Raw genomic sequence first — 18,127 nt, 5'->3', positions numbered from 1 at the left:
GTATTTATGGTAGAATTAGTGGTCTTTTTGCTTCTTTTGTGATTTTGAGCTCATTTCATCCTGAAAATACAAAAGGAAGACAAAAACACTCTTTTTCCAACATTAGTACTTAAAAAGGGTTAGTTTTATGCCTTAATTGATGTGTTTTATATGTTGCATTTTACACACATCAGAAAACTTCTATTTTGTACTTTTAATGAAGTTAAGTACTTTGGTTTTAAAATATGCATATTTTATTAAATTCGGTTAATAATTAGAAGGGTGTTACAAATGGTGATGATGATGATGGTGGGTGGTGATGGTGATGATGATGATGATGATGGTGGTGAATGATTGTAATATGAGTAAATTACAAAACTCTTCCTTTATGTTGACATCAGACTACAAAGTGTGTCATTTGTCTTCAAAAAGTACAAAAAACAAACTCGATGTTTGCAAACCATTGCACGTTATGTCCTTAGCCATAATCCAGTTATTTTTCATGGTTAAATCTGAACAAGTGGACCCCACATAAGGGTATTTTGGTCATTTTACCCTATTTACTCAAATTAATAAATTAAAATCAACCCCACTTGATGCGTAGTTGGTGTGATATATTTTTATGTATATTTTTAGCCCTTTTTAACCACTTTAGTCAAGTTTTAAATTTATAAAACACGATATTTACTAACACCAAACACACATGTGGGCAAGTGCACCCATCGTGATCGTAGTATAGTGTTGGTAAAATACCGAGGTCGTCCAAGGACACAAGAGCTTTTAATACCAGTTTATCCTCAACGTCTAATCAAATCAAAAATTTAGGAAAAGGTTTTAAACTAGAAAATAAAAACTAAAATGTTGAAAATAAAAATAAAAATAAAAACAGATAGACAAGATGATTCACTTGGATCCGACTCGCCTTTAGTGTAACCTTTGATTATTTCCGCACTTTTGCACTTTTTAAGAGATTATCTTAGTTATTGTAGCAGACCCCTATTTTGAAGGTGACGTTCCCCTCAACCCAGTAGTTTAAGTCAGCAAGGATACAATCCTAAAGGGTTGGATTATTGAAAGATAATTAATTAAGTTATTAATAATGCATAATGTGGTAGGCCCCTCTTTTGAAGGTGACGTTACCCTCGGCTAAGTAGTCTGAGTCAGCAGGGATACAGTCCTAAGTAGCCGTGTTAAAGTTTTAATAGTAGCTTACATATGAGGGGATCAAAGAGTTTGGACCCCCGCCATCCAATACCATTGGGTATTGAAGGAGGTCCTACTAAATTTGACCCAGGTCCTTGTAGGATCTATACACTGAACAATGACAAGACTCTTACCAAACCATTCCCTTAACCCTCGACCAGGTAGCCAACATATTTCCATATAGACTGTGGAGATATGAATGGTGAAAATCTTTTATTTTATATAGACAGTAAAATAATGCCAAGACACCATGGACAAATGATAAGGAAGAATCCCCTTCAACATATGAAACTAGTTATTAGTCATTAATAAATAACCAAATAAAAAGTGCGAAAAGATTAAAATTAAAAAGTATTACACTAAATGCTCATCTTCACCAAGTGATGTAAGAGACTTAGGCAAACATGGCCTTTGATTGTCAAGAACTCTTACGATCAATCTTGGATCCCGAGACTACTCACACACTCTATGATGGATGATGGTGGTGGATGATGGTGTTGTGGTGGTGGTGGAGTGTGGGTGAAGTGTTAGAGAGGTGGTGTGCCAAGGGATGATTTGCAAATGAGCCAATGTTGGTGCATACATCTGTAGACTTCGTCTTGTATCGAGTCTTAGATTAGATTGTATAGATCAGGGCACATAGATCGAGAAAATAGGAAAGTTTGTATGTTTATGAAGCTGATTTCGCTCCAAATGGTAATTCCGCTTGAAATAACTGTGAACATTTTCAGGCGGAATCAGAAGCTTGCTATTCCGCTCCAACCGGTTCTTGTACATTTCAAGCGGAATCATGAGTCATATATATAGTCATTAGGAGCGAAATCATAGTAACAGTTCGTGAATTCCATACGGAAGTGCTGCCGGTGTGAGGACTGATTGTATTTGTTGTTAAATCAATATAATCAGTGTTTAAAGTGAATTGCTAGCTGTATCTAAGTCTATTTCTTGTTTTCCGCACCTGAAATATATCAAAACCTCCCTGAACGACTCGTTCGGGTCAATCGCACGATCCTACAATTGGTATCAGAGCTCAGGAGGAGGAGTTCTGCAGATTACAGCTGAATTTGATTGCATTTTCGTACTTCTACACCTTCTTTCTTCATCAGAACAAAATTTAACGGTCAAAATCAGATCAAATTTTCACAGATTGTATAAAAGTGGACATTAACAAACCCTTGAAAGTTTCATAGTAAAATTCGACTTAAAAATGGTAAAAATTGAACCCCGAAGTGATTTCGCTCGAACTGACCCTTACTGATTTCGCTCGAGATACTGATCCTGTTTGAGTAATTCCGCTCGAAACTACCTGTTTCCGCTCCAAAGATTTGATTCCGCTTCAAAGTTGTTTGTAATTCCGCTCCAAGCTACCTATCAGAGATTCCGCTCCAGAGATTTTTCTGATTTCGCTCCAGAGTACCAATTTTCTGATTCCGCTCCATTATTTGTTGTGATTTCGCTCCAAACTGCATCTTGGTGATTCCGCTCCAGAGGTTTAAGTTGGTATTTCGCTTGAAAAGGATTATCTGCTATTCCGCTTGAAAGTTACTGTTTTTGAAATACGTGATACTGAAAAATGGATAACGAGTTCTACAACGCATTTGCTACTCCGACTACTCCGGCTGTCATTGCTCAAGCCATGAATTTGGAAAACGAGAAAGGAACTACTCGAAAACCCCCAAAACTAATGAGCATTGAGGAGTATTACGGATGGAAAGATCGGTTCAAAAACTAGGTTCAGGCAAACCGCTTGAGGTCATGGGAGTGTATTTTGAAGAAGTATGTCTTGCCAAGAACTGATTTGCAAGTCGAGAAAGAAATATCTGAGTTTACAGTTCAAGAACGGGATATGTACAAAGCCGAGAAAATGATGATCAGTCTATTACAGCAGGCCATCAAAGAAGATATCTTCATATTGCTTCAGCACGACAAAACTTCAAAATCAATCTGGGATGCTCTTTGAATCAAGTTTGAGGGAAGTGAACACATGATTAAAAGCAAGAAGGCATTGCTCAAGAAAGAGTTTGATTTGTTCACGAGTTTACCCGGTGAAGATACAAAGAAGCTGATTGAAAGATACTGTCACTTGGTGCGATCCATGTCGATGCTTAGTATAACAAAAGATCGTGAAGAGTGGGTAGACAAGTTAGCGGATGCTTTACCGCAAAAGGAATGGGGTACCTACTTGATGATTCTAAAGAATACTGGGGTGTATGATGGGTTAACAATTTCACAGTTCGTCGAGAAGATTGAGGGTCAGGATTTGGAACAGCAGAAGATCGCGAGGATGAACAGTCCAAGTGGTCAACAGGATGTAAAAATGTATTACAAAGGTGGTGTTCCAGAAGCTGAAAGAAGCCCGAAGATCCAAACTGCGTTTAGTGCTGGGGATTCGACGGAAAAAGTTGATCAGAGTTCAACCAAAAGCAGTAGTTTTTCTTCTTATCCAAGTGTTAATCCGAAAGATTCAACTACAAGCTTTCATTCTCAGAGCATGAAAACTGGAAATGGTTATGTGATTCAGTGCAACACTGCTTTGAATCTTCCAGACGGCCAAAGTTTTTCTGAAGAAGTTGCAAAAGATCACATGGCTTTACTTAGTTCTGTGTTACTATCGTATGAAGGATTAGTTGCTGGAAGAATCGGGAATCCTATGCTCACAAAGGAGGATTACGATTAGATAGACGTCGAAGAAATGGAACTAATGGATATTAAATGGTGTCTAGCCAGTGTTCTTAGACGAGCTGAAAAATTCAAGCTGATTACTGGAAGAAATGACTTTCTTGATGCACACGTTTCTACTTTGGGTTTTGACAAATCTAAAGTTACTTGTTTTCGATGCAGGGAGAAAGGTCATTTCAAGAGAGAGTGCAAGAATAGGGAAGCCAGTGATGTGAAGAATCCATTCGGAAAAGACGACTACTACCGGAAAGCCATTTATCAACAGGTTGGTCAACAACAACAGCAAGAATCGCAGGTGGCTAATGGTAGAAAAGTGATCGAGGATTCAAAGAGGGCATGTTTGGTGGATTTTAACTGGAACAAATACATATCGCCCAAAAGCAAAGCATGCTTAATCAATCAGGATGATGAAAGACTACCTGATGGCTTTAGCTGGGATATGTTTGTAGATGAAAAAGGAGAATTTAAAGCGTTCATTGCTAAGATCGTTAAAGAACCAGATATGTTTGCCACATGGATGAAGTCTATTGGTGAGACTGTGAAGAATGTGGCGGAAGAGTCTGTTGTATCTGATGAAAGCTCACAGAGTGCAGATGAAAGTTCACAAAGTGATGTCAGTTCAGAAAAAGAAATTGTTTTTGATAAAACACCATCTGATACTGATTCTTCAGATGATAATTCTAACAAATCTGTAGCATTTAATCAGTCGCCAACAGATGACAGCAGTGATGATGAGGAAGAACGACATATTTAAAAGAGTTTATGGCTGTAATGTTCGATGCTGTTATTCATGAATCAAAACCCTTTAAATAGGGAGAAATACAGAATCTGCCTATCTCTAATTTAGGAAATACAATCACAATACAATTACATTTGATCATCTTATCTAAACAATATTTATCTCTAAATAATTCAAATATATATAATATATATATCGGCTAAGACTCCCCCGCAGTTTGAGCGGGCGGTGGACAGACGCTCAAGCTGGATCGAAAAGACTGAAATAATTGACGAGCAAGTCCCTTGGTAAAGATGTCTGCAAACTATAAGGCTGATGGCACATGTAACACGCGGATATGTCCGACACGGACCTTTTCACGAACAAAATGAATATCTATCTCGATGTGCTTGGTCCGCTGATGCTGGACAGGATTGTCTGACATAGAAACGGCAGAGACATTATCACAATAAATAACAGAAGCCTTTCGAAGCGGAAGATGCAGTTCAAGGAGTAAGTTGTGAAGCCAAGTTGCTTTAGCAACAGCATTAGCCACGCCCCGATATTCGGCTTCAGCACTGGAGCGAGAGATCGTCGGCTGCCGCTTGGAGGACCATGAAATTAAATTATCACCGAAAAAAACACAATAACCGCTAGTAGAACGACGAGAATTGGGACACCCACCCCAATCAGCGTCAGAATATGCAACCAAAGAGTGCGTATTGGACTTACCAATAAGAATACCATAATCAACCGCGCCTTGTAAATATCTTAAAATACGCTTCAAAAAAGCAAAATGAGGATCCCGTGGGGCATGCATGAAGAGGCAAACCTGTTGAACAGCATATGAAATATCCGAGCGCGTAAAAGTGAGGTACTGCAAGGCACCAGCCAGACTGCGATATAAGGTAGGATCATGAAAAAGAGAACCATCAGAAGCACTAAGTTTGGTTTATAAGTCAACAGGTGTCGTGCACGGTTTACAAGAGGACATAGAAGCACGTGAAATGATGTCCTTAGTATACTGTGCCTGGTCTAAGAAAAGACCACCAGATGTCCGTGTAACCTTGACCCCCAAAAAATGATGCAGTGGGCCTAAATCGGTCATGGCAAACTCTCGAGAGAGCATGCGAATAACATCCTGTAATAACTCATCCGAGGAGGCAGTGAGAACAATATCATCAACATAGAGAAGTAAATAAGCCGTCTGGGAGCCCCGATAGTAGACAAACAACGAGTTGTCACACACACTGCTACGAAATCCCTGTCATAAAATATGAGTAGCGAACCTAGTGTACCATGCCCTCGGGGCCTGCTTAAGACCATAAAGGGATTTCTTCAACCGACACACAAAATTAGGAAAACGCCTGTCAACAAATCCTGGTGGTTGATGCATAAATACAGTTTCTTTCAAATCCCCATGTAAAAAGGCGTTCTTGACATCCAGTTGATGGATAGGCCAAGAACGACAAACAGCAACTGATAAAACGGTGCATATAGTAGCCGGTTTCACAACCGGACTAAAAGTATCCTCACAATCAATGCCCACTGTTTGAGAGTTCCCGTTAACCACCAAACGTGCTTTATACCGTTCAAGTGACCCATCAGATTTAAATTTATGGCGAAAAATCCACATATAATGAGTTACCGGGCGAAAGATGAAACCGGGTGGCGTAGAATCATCTAAGAATGAATAAGTGGTGGAGGGGGTTTTAATGGTATAGGGGAAAGTTCGTTCGTCAAAGGTGACGTGACGAGAGATAATGACTTTACCGGTGGTAGGGTCAAAACAACGATAACCCCGAAAATCAGGAGGGTACCCCAAAAAACTACAATGAACGGACCGAGGGTGTAGTTTATGTGGTTGTGTGGCAGAGGTATTTGGATAACAAGCACACCTGAAAACCCGTAAGTGATCGTACGTTGGGTGGCGAAGATATAAGGCAAAAGTTGGGGTGAAAAAGTTGAGTCTTTTAGTAGGGAGAATGTTATGGAGATATGTGGTGGTGTGAAGTGCTTCTACCCAAAACATTGGTGGTAACTGTGCATGAATGAGAAGGGAACGTATGATATCATTGAGACGACGAATCATTCGTTCCACACGACCGTTTTGCGAGGATGTTTGAGGACAGGAGAACCGAAACAAGAGACCATGTTGTTGAGCAAAGCTTTTAAAAGCATGGTTATCAAATACGCCCCCGAGATCACACTGAAACGTTTTGATGTTACGGTTGAATTGTGTAGCAATCAAATGGTGAAATTTTGTGAAAGTGTTGAATGTTTCGGATTTATATTTTAGAGGATAAACCCATACAAAGTTTGAGAAATTATCAATTAAGACCATATAATATTTATATCTGGTTTTACTCAGTATGGGAGATGTCCACAAATCACAATGCACAATATCAAATGGAGAAAAAGTAAAAGAAGTGGATTCATAAAAAGGTAATCGTTTGCTATTAGATAAATGACATGAATTGCAAAAAGGAGAATTTTTATTCGAATTACATGGAAAACCAAAATTTCTAGTTAAAACATCTAAAACTTGTGCTCCAGGGTGTCTGAGGCGGTCATGCCATGGTAAAGTTGAAGACGCAATAAAACAAGCTTGCGGCGGAAGGGTAGGTGGAGTGACTGGATAGAGATCGCCTGTGCTATTGTGGCGGGAAAGGAGCCGTCCCGTTTTGAGGTCCTTCAAAGAAAAACCAAAAGGGTCAAATTCGACTGAAACGTTATTATCACGTGTGAAACGGCATACGGGCAATAAAGTTCGAATGATTTGGGGGCTATAAAGTATATTGGGTAGAATATAAGTTCGGTTATGCATGGGAAGGTAACCTGTACCCGAACCCTCAATTGGTAAACATTGCCCGTTGCCAACTAACAGTTTAGTAGTTATAGGAAAAGGATTAGGAATTTGAATCATACCTCGGTTTTCGGTAGCATGACGTTCAGCCCCTGTGTCCATAACCGGATACGGCTCTGTGTAATTTAGCAGCATAGTGTTGAAGGCTTGGTGGAGATCCGACGGACTTAATGCATCATAACCGAATGTAGGTGGCACTGGACCGTAAGAGGGCTGCCCTGAATAAGCTGTGTAGTGAGCTGCAACATTGGGCTGGGGTGGATTGTGCCGCCCTGTGGCTGTAGACGGACATGGGCAAGGTGGAGTATTCCACCAGGCCCATTGTTGATAAGTGTGATGGTTCTGAAACTGCCAAGGAGGTCCCGTAGGGTTTCCCCTGTAGCCACGGCCACATCCGCCCCGTCCGCGGTTTCCCCTGTAGCCCCTGCAACATCCTCGAGAATTGGATTGGTAGGAGCTGTTGTTGGCAGCAGCTGAGTTATCGGTGGGGGGAGCCGCAGAAGAGGGCTGTTGGGTTTGGGTCCTGGAGTTTGGGTTGGAAGTTGTAACTAAGACAGGGGAGGATTGTTGTTGGCGAGCAGCTTGCCTAATAACTTCTTCATTAAGCATGGAGCGGGCAAGATCCCAGCCAGCATCTTGGTAATTAATTAAAGAGGCAGTAGTATCGAATTCCTGGGAAAGCCCACGAACCAACTGCAGTACCAAGCGTGATTCCGTAATCGGTTGGTCAACATCTTCCAATTGATTGGCCAGGTCTTTTAGTTGCTTGCAATAATCTTCAACAGAACTACAGGCTGCGAGTGTGAGATTTACAAACCGGGTTTCAAGGGCTGCAGCTTTGGCTTTCTTATTGCTCAGAAAGATTTTCTCTAGTTTTAGCCAACTGGTTCGAGCCGAAGCTTCAGTGTCAAGAATTCTGGTCAGCAGATCATCAGAGACCGTGCTATATATCCACTAAGAGACTAAAGCATCCAATTCCTTCCACTCCGAATAATTTGGATCTGTGGTTGCTGGGGCTGGTGTGTCGTCGATATGGTTTAGGACCCGGTATGCGATAGCGTGGAATTTGAATAATTTTACCCAGGAGGAATAGGTAACAGATGTACCATCAAGAACTCGAATTTTGGACTGGATATTCGAAACAGAGTAAGCAGGGTGAAGGGTTTTAGGGTGCTGTTCATCAGGTTTGGAAGAGGAAGTTTTGTCTTCGGGTATGGTCATGATGACCTTCGATTAGGCTGACTTGCGATGAAGCTGGTAATCGGAAAAAAAAGAGAGGCTGTCAAAACAGCAGGTTTTCGGAAAAAAAAGAAAACAGGAAGAGGGTATTCAGAACCTAGGGCTCTGATACCATAAAAGAGTTTATGGCTGTAATGTTCGATGTTGTTATTCATGAATCAAAACCCTTTAAATAGGGAGAAATACAGAATCTGCCTATCTCTAATTTAGGAAATACAATCACAATACAATTACAATTGATCATCTTATCTAAACAATATTTATCTTAAAATAATTCAGATATATATAATATATATATCGGCTAAGAATATTAATATTGCAAAATCTCATCTGTCTCCTGAAAGTTTTCATTTTTATTTTGCAGATCGTCTGAAAAAGCTAAAAGAGAAACGAGCTGCAAAAGAACAACAAGAAATGAAGGCTGAAAGTGTTGTTGAGGAGATTGTTGAGACTGAGCAGGTTGACGAAGCAGAAAAGGTGACCGAAGAAGAGAAAGTGACCGAAGCTGAGAAAGTGGTCGAAGCTGAAAAGATAGTTGAAATTGAAAAGATTGTAGAGGTCATCAAGCCATGTTCAAAGTGTCTTGAGCCTTGCAAAGAATGTGCAGCCAAAGACGAAAAACTGGCTGAGGATGAGAAGAAGAAGGAACAGTTGTTGTTCAATCTCAACTATGTGAAAGAATCTTATGATGTCTTGAACAAAACAGTAACTGGTCTTCAAAAGACAAATTCTGAGAGAGAACAAGCACTAACGATGATGAATGCTGTTATGATGACAAAACAGAAAGCTATAAATTTTTACATCGAAGAAAGTGCAAAGTGGAAGCAAGAGTTGGAGACAGAGAAGATTGAGAATGAGAGAATTAGACGTTTATTGCAGAGTTATTCTAGTTCTGATTATCTTATTGATCGAATTTATCCGACTGTTGCAGGTATGGAAGCTTTCCAAGAGGACAAGCCAAAGAAGAAAGATAATGGTAAGAAACCGACTGTTAACTATAACAAGTGTCCGCCTCCGATCTGGGAAGGGTATTCTCCCAGAAAACCAAACGAGGAGCAAGTTGAAAAAGCAGTCAATATAAAGCTAAAAATCGATACAACTGATGAATTACCAGAAAACATTGACGTTACTTACACATCGTCTGACACTGATCATGAGTCTGAGTTAATTAAAAAGGTGGTCGATCAGGTGTTGGATACTGATGAGGAGTCAGAGTCAAAGTCTGAGTCTGAAGGTTCAAGTTCGTCAGTCAACGGTCAGAAGTCGTCGGTTAAACGTGCATATAGTAAAGAGTTTTTGTTATCAAAAGCAAATTTGGATGATGAAACATTTGAAGTAGCATATACTTTGAATGATTCGGACAAATTATATTCAGATAAAGAGTTTCCAATAAGAAGTGTTCGATTTAACATGATCAAAAAGGTTTTCAAAATGACAGAAATAAATATTTCTGAAATAAAAGATTTAAATCTTACTGGAAAACCTAAAAAATACACTTAAAGAGTTCAACAACGTTTAAACAAGAAAAAAAGTTACAGCTATGGTTCTGGTTTTCAAAAGAAACCAAACCATAATGGTAAGCTCAAAAAGAAAGGTCTTGGTTTTATTCCACCAGAAAATTATAAAAATGGGAAAAATTCTAAAACAAAAACAGAATTTGTTTCAGGTGGGAGTGCTGAGGAAAAACAGAAGAAACCATTCTGGAGACAATCAAACCAGGAGTTTCTTGCTGAAAAGAAAAGAAAAGGCACTGGAGTTTTTCACCCAAAAGAGACTCGAACCTGTTTCAAGCGCAATGAAGCTGGTCACATTGCATGGAACTGTCTGAAAAATGCTAAGACAAAACAGGGAGTTTCTAAAAAACTGAAAGAGATAGTTGTTGATGTTGAGCCACCAACTGAGAGGTTTAAAATTTTTGAAAATTCTACTTATGAAGTTGGTGAATGTTCAAAGAAAAATTTTTACAAAAAGAAAGCAAAGGACAACCAAGTGTGGGTTGTCAAGAAGTCTGAAGAGAAAGTCGGCGATGATTCTGGTTCTACAAAGCCAGAGGAGCCAGAAGGTAAGGTAAAAAAGGTAAATTCGGTGTTTTCAGTGAGTGATGATGAATTTCCATCACAAAAGTTTGAAGAGATTAAACAAAAAGTAGGTAAGATTGAAATATCGGATCAGTTTTACTCTGAGAAAAATGAGTTTGATGTCGAAAAAGTTTTCAATGGAAATGTTAAGAAAATTTTTGGGAAAATGTTAGATGGGAAAGCTAAAGGGGTTAAAGATTTTTATGCAACTAAAAAGGAAACTTACAACCGTACTGAGCAAGAATTGAAAACACTTAAGTCTGAAAAGACTTGGGTGGAAATTCTCTTTCCCTGAACATCAGGACTATGCCAGAGATCCCAAGTTTGTAATCGTGGATCAGGAATCGGCATCATTCTAGTTTTTTAATAGATTGTTTGAAATATTTTGAATGAGTTTAAATTTTACAGGTTGAAGGAATACGCCGGAGCTTCCAGGTTGGTAAGTGAGAAGCAGGAATCGGCATCTTTGATTGGTAAAATAACGTGTGTGGATGTTTGTTTCCTACACATGGTGCAGGTGTTTGTGTTTTTACAAGTGGTAAAAGTGATTACTCAAGGTCATTAGTTTGAACTTGATGTAATCCTTATACAAGAGATTGAATGAACAAGATGATGAACCAATCCCTACAAGTGATAAAATCAACTAAACTTATTTTCCGGAAAAATCATTTTGATTAAAACAAACTTAAGTGTTTTGAAATCATAATGAAAAAATTAGTTTGTTGAAAGGGGGAGTTCTGATTGTTTATGCCAAGTGAATGGCGATTTGAGGCGATTTGATATCGGTTGTCAATTTTCTGTACAGTTTGTTTTCAATTTTCTTTAATGTGTTTGAATTTTAGGGGGAGTAGAAAATTTCAGAAAATCCAAAAACATTAGAAAATTTGAAAAATACAAAAACATGATAAAATTAAAAAATGAGTTTTGTTGTATAAAAGAGGAAATGATAGTACATCAGTGGACTGTCACAACATGCTAAAGAAATGGAAAGTTAAAATGTGATAAACAATCTCACTGTGGATATGCCAGTAGGTTTTTGCACATTTAGTAGATTGTGACGAGATATAAACCTAAAAATTCGAACTTGTTTATTTTGTGGGTAACAACTTCTTGGATATATGGGTAACCCCCGAAATCTTGTTTGAAAGGTCCCTCTTTCTGAGATACTAGGTCTTTATGCTTAGTGATATCTGGGGTATTATTCCGGGACTTCTGCTGTATGGAAATACTGACCTAGTCCCCGCATAATATTTTCTACAAAAAGCTTGAAATATAGCGCCGCCCTCAGCAATTTGATGATACAATAAAATTGATAGTCATTGCTGTTGAAACAAAAGATCCTCTAAAGGGGACACACCGAAAGTCGAACCGTCATCTCTCTGCTGAACGGAAGTTCTGACCTGAGCTCTCACGGTTTCGCATCTAACCCCTTACAGATATCATCTAGGTATACTCATCTGTAAGACTGAATATTGGGATCTGGATACAGGAGTATATTCAAGTAGTGGGACACACGGATAAGGTCAAGTGCTTAATTCATTAATATCGTATCTCGGATCAGTTGAAAATTGTGTGAAAATTTAAGTGGACAAATATACTGACAATCTAGGTGAATTGTTTAGAACTTAAAATGTAATGAAGCTTAACGGTGTTAGTGACTTATCTCAAAAACTGATATGATCCTCTTACACAAGCTCACAAAATTATTGTTTGTAAATATTTCTTTACTGCATCACATTTTTTTCTTCATTTCAAAATCCAAAAAGATTTTCGATGTGTTTTAGCATAAACTTTTGAAAATTAAAAAAAAATTTCGACAACTGATATTGAAAAGCTGATTTTCAAAATTCCAAGTGCTAAACATGATGACATTTTTGAGAGAGTGTGTGTGTTTGTACTCAAATGTTTTTCTGATCAAATTAACAAATGGTTCATCAAAGAGAATAGTTAATTTTGAGAGGGAGTAAGTGTTAGTGCATATATTGATTTGTTAAATGTGTGAAAATTTATGTTGAGGTAGAAATTATGCAGGTTAAGTATGAGCTGGTTTAAAGATCCTGAGCTGGAAGAGAGCCAGGTGTCGATCTTGAAATCAAAAGCCATGTGAGAGTAAGTCAGGTTGATCGATCCTGAGAAGCTTATGTTTTAGAGAGCCAGGTTACGATACCTGAGGACTCTGATGGAAGAAAGCCAGGCAACGATCATGGACCTGTGAATGCCAGACAACGACCCTGGAGCTGATGATGCTGATGAACTGAAGGAATGCCAGCATATCGCAAGGGGGAGTCGGAAGACATGCAAGAGAAGATTGAATTAGTGAAGCCCGAAGACTGATAAAGACTGAAGCTGCTAAGACACGACACAGTCAGACTCGACACTGAAGACTCATCAACATCTGAGGGGAGTCTGTTGGTGCATACATCTGTCGACTTCGTCTTGTATCGAGTCTTAGATTAGATTGTATAGATCATGGCACGTAGATCGAGAAAATAGGAAAGTTTGTATGTTTATGAAGCTGATTTCGCTCCAAATGGTAATTCCGCTTGAAATGATTGTGAACATTTTCAAGCGGAATCAGAAGCTTGCTATTCCGCTCCAACCGGTTCTTGTACATTTCAAGCGGAATCATGAGTCATATATATAGTCATTAGGAGCGAAATCATAGTAACAGTTCGTGAATTCCATACCGAAGTGCTGTCGGTGTGTTTCCTGATTGTAATTGTGATATTAACAATCAGAAGAGTATTTTAAGAGAAGATCAAGTTGTTACTAAGTCTATTTCTTGTTTTCCGCACCTGAAATAGATCAGAACCTCTCTGAACGACTCGTTCGGGTCAATCGCACGATCCTATAGCTAAGCACCACTATTTATAGCCTGAACAGAAGCTCGGGCACGGCCCCGTGTCCATCCCTCTTCTCTTTCTTCATTAATTGAAGTTTGTTTGCATTAGTTGACCACGCCCCCGTGTCCGCTGGGCACGACCACGTGTGCAGAAGTGTATCTGTACTATCAAGATTTCCTCAGATTCTGCGAATCTTAGAGTTGACCACGGCCCCGTGTCCGCTGCGCATGCCCCCATGGTGGGTGCTAGAAGCTTCTACAACTTTGTCTTTTCTGCTGACACTTGGGCACGGCGCCGTGCTCATTGAGCACGGGGTATGTTCAGCCTTTTGTTCTCTTGTTTTTGCTTAGGGAGATGCTGTCGGGGGGTCGGGCATGCCACGTTTGTTCCTTTTCTTGTATTTATTTTATATTTAGTTTCCTTTTTGCTTCTTTTGTTTATTTGAGCTCATTTAATCATAAAAATACAAAAGGAAGACAAAAACACACTTTTTCCAACATTAGTACTAAAAAGGGTTAGTTTTATGCCACAATTGATGTAATTTATATATTGCATTTTGTACACATCAAATACCCCCACACTTGAATCTTTGCTTGTCCTCAAGCAAAACTCTTTATAATGTGGCTTTTTACTCCCAAATGGAATGGGTAGAAGAGAAGGTTTTTGGGCTTGTCATAGAGTGTCGGGATTCCAAGATTTTTATTAGGTTTTATTTTTATTTTATTTACAATCCTATTCGTCATGATTTATTTAAAAATTACATAAGATAAATTACTTATTTAGGCATAACATGCCTTTTTAAAATTCCATTGATATACAAGTTCACATACCTCACGGGAGATCACTCAACACTCGGCCGAAAATGTATTTTTGTGAAACACTCGAGAGGGGCATGGAACTTACTCCTACCATAAGCTTGCCAAGCAATCAGTCCTCCTCCTTTTTAACTATATACCTTTGTAAATATCAAGAGGACTTTTGGGGTGAAGGGTTAGGCTTGGGTTAAAGGTAGGTGGTTGGGTTAGTGGTTAGTAGAAAAAAAGGGCGAAGGGCGTAAAAAGCATCGGTTTTCGTAAGACTTTTTATTTTTCATATCTTTTTATTTTGATGAAGCATTTCTTTCAAACAAAGTTCTTTTTGATAAACTTGTTTGTTTATTTCTTTTGGCTTCATTAGCAAATTTTTTTTTTCAATAAGGAAGTCATAAGAAAAACCGAGCTTTGTTACTAAAATAAAGGGTTTAAAATAAAAAGGTTTTGGTGGGTAAAAGGGTGTTTGTTTTGGGTTAAGAAATGAAAAGGTTTAGGCTCAAAGAGGTTAACTAGGGGGATTTTGGGTAGGTGGTAAAAAAAAAATGGGGTAGAAATAAAAAGGGTTAGTCCTAATGCCTCCATCATTTACTTACTTGGATTTAAGTTGGTAAGGACCGGGAATGTATAGTCGTGGCAAGTTCTAGAGTTGTAAGAAACCAAGCGGCTATTCACACAGGAAACTAAAAATGAACATTTAGTTTAAAGATATGTATTTATATGCTCAATAAAGGCTCAAAACTCACTTTTGTGGGAATGGGTTTTTATGTGATCAAGTATATATAATCAAATTTTAACTAAACTTGTCATGCCGTTTCATAATTTTCTTATGTTGGTTCTTTTTATCACGACGCTGTCGGTTGTAAATTCGTAAAAACATAACCTTTTTTTTTAACTTGTAATTCCCAACTTAAACCAAGACAAGTAAAAAAATGAAAATTTTGAAAAAAATTGGGGTGATTAGCGGTTCCAATAGAGTTTTTGTTGATGCACGGAATGTCTGTTGACTGCGTTTACAAAAAGTCTGAAGTCAAGATTGGTCAACAGGGGGTCAAACTGTAAATATTATGTAAAATATGAGTAGGTTCGCTTTTATGTCATTGTATATAGGGGTCCGCTCATAGGTACTTAATGTGGTCCGCTTATAGTGCAGTGATGTAGGTCCGCTCATATGGCATGTCATATGAGCGAACCCACATGTCTATATATAGGAGAGTCGTCTGAGCGGACCAGATATGCGTGTTTGTATGCTGGAGCGAAACTCTGTCAAAATTTCAGTAGAAAAGCAATAAAAGCAAAGGAAATTAATAGGACAAGCTGTTGTAACCTTGCATATTCTGATTCCGCCTTTATATGTGAGGATGAGCTACTCTGACTGACTTTTCGGGTCAAAGAACGGTCCAACAAGTGGTATCAGAGCTCAGGACGAGGAGTTCATACTACTACAGCTTATATCTGCAGAAATCTCTCTTTTCTACTCACTTTCTCTCATACTTTTTCAGTTTTCAGTGGTTCCTACGGTTGAAATTGTCTGAAATTTAAGTATAACGTGTAAAACACACTTATAACAAACCCTAGAAAGTTTTAGAGTGTAATTCGGACTAAAAATGGTAAAAACAGGTTAAAAACAGTGGTTCGCGTTTTCGAACAATCAGGTCCACTTTTTCGTACATTTGTGAATAGGTTCGCTCGAAATACCTATTTGGTTCGCTCTTTCAGACAATCTTACTGACTGGTTCGTTCGAACGGACAATATCTGGTCCGCTCGAACGATCATTTACTGGTTCGCTCAAAAGAACGTTTTTGGTTCACTTATCTGACATTTTCTGGTCCGCTCGAACGGACACAGTTGGTTCGCTTATCTGATATTTGTCTGGTCCGCGTATTTGGACAAAGTTGGTTCGCTTATCTGAACCTAATCAGTCCGCTTTTCTGTCACTTGTACAGATTGGTTCGCTTTTGTGTCCTGTTTTTCAAAAGTTTCAGAAAATTTTTCTAAGAGTTGGTTGATTTTTTCAGGTACGATCAAAATGGATGATATTTTCATGAACCCTTTCAGCGACATGTATGCATTCACGGGTAGTTCGGGAAACAATGATACTTCTTCAAGCAATGTAGACAAAAGTCCACCTAAAGAAAGAAAGAAGGAAGCTTGGGGGTCCGAAAGCGCATTTGGAACATTCAACAAACCTCCTAAGCTGATGGCTATAGAAGATTACAGCAGGTGGGCAACAAAGTTCGAAGACTGGTTGATGGCATTCGCTTTTCCCAGCTGGAAGAGTATGAAAAATGGTTATGCCGAGGGAAAGAAGAATGGTGAAGCATTGAGATCGGCTGAAGAGATTGAGAATTTTGTGGCCGAGCAAAAGTGTGTGGCATTATTGTTTCAATCAGTGCGGGAAGACATCATTTCACTGATAGATTATTCCAATGCTAAAGATTTGTGGGATAAACTCGGAAAGAAGTGTATTGGAAGCAAAGAGATTGTAAAGAACAAACGAAAGCTTCTTAGAAAAGAGTTTGATCTGTTTGGTTGTCTAAAGAATGAATCGGTGTGTAAAATGATAGAGAGGTTCGGTCATCTGAAACTAGAGTTAGTAAGACACAAAATCAAGTTTTCTGATGAAGATCTAGTTGACAAATTGTTCGATTCATTACCAGATGAGGCTGATTGGAGATCTTATGCGCTTATGTTGAAGAACACTATTGCTCCTGAAAACTTAACTCCAGATTTGGTGATTGAGAGACTTGAAAGTCACGAGCTGGAACTGAAGAAAACTTACAAAGTTAATCACTCGTCTTCTCAGCAGAATTTGGATCTCTATTATCCAAAGAGCATGATGCCAAAAGCAACTTCTCCAAAGACTGCATTTTCAGCTGAGAATGTATCTTCAGCAAGTAATGAAAGTCAAAGCAGTCCAAGCAGCGGAAGCCACAGTGGTTATCATAGTGGATCTACGTCTTCTGCAAATCGTTCTGATGCGAAGTTTTCTTGCAATATTGCAATAGATTTGAAGAACGCACAGAATTTTGATGAGGAGTCGGCTAAGCAACAAATGGTCTTTTTGGTGTCTGTGCTAGAGTCTTATGAAGGGTTGGTAGCTGGTAAGATCGGGAACACAAATCTGATGAAAGAAGATTACGATCAGATAGACCCCGAAGAAATGGAACTGATCGACATCCGTTGGGCAATGGCAAGTGCAGTTCGACGTGCACAACGCTTCATGGAGATTACTGGGAGAAAAACGATCGGTGGTCCGTCTACAAAGTTGCGGTTTGATAAATCGAAGGTGACGTGCTTTAAGTGTAAGCAGAAGGGTCACTTCAAGCGTGAATGTAGGAATGCGTACGCTGATGAGTCAGAGAATCCGTTTAGAGACGATTACTACAGAAAGGCAATTTACCATCAAAATAAATCTGAGCCGCCCAGATTGAAGCAGTCTGAAGATAACAGAGACAAATCAAGCGCCCTGGCTGTGATTTACGACGATGAGGGGTACGATTGGAGTAAGGAAGTTCTACCGGAAGAAGATGCGGTGGGTTACGCATTCATGGCAAGTAATGATGAACCTATTCCGTGGAAAGACGTGCGTACGGAAGAACAGAAGTATAAGTACCGGAAAATGATTGCTGAAACCAAGATTATTCTGGTATCTATTTGGAAGCGAGAAGAGCAAATAGGTGGGATCCAGATAGAGAGTGCTATCCTGATA

The sequence above is a fragment of the Helianthus annuus genome, chromosome 5 (genome assembly GCF_002127325.2).
Source record: "Helianthus annuus cultivar XRQ/B chromosome 5, HanXRQr2.0-SUNRISE, whole genome shotgun sequence".
Classification (NCBI taxonomy): Eukaryota; Viridiplantae; Streptophyta; class Magnoliopsida; order Asterales; family Asteraceae; genus Helianthus; species Helianthus annuus.
Note: the sequence above shows the minus strand (reverse complement) of the source record.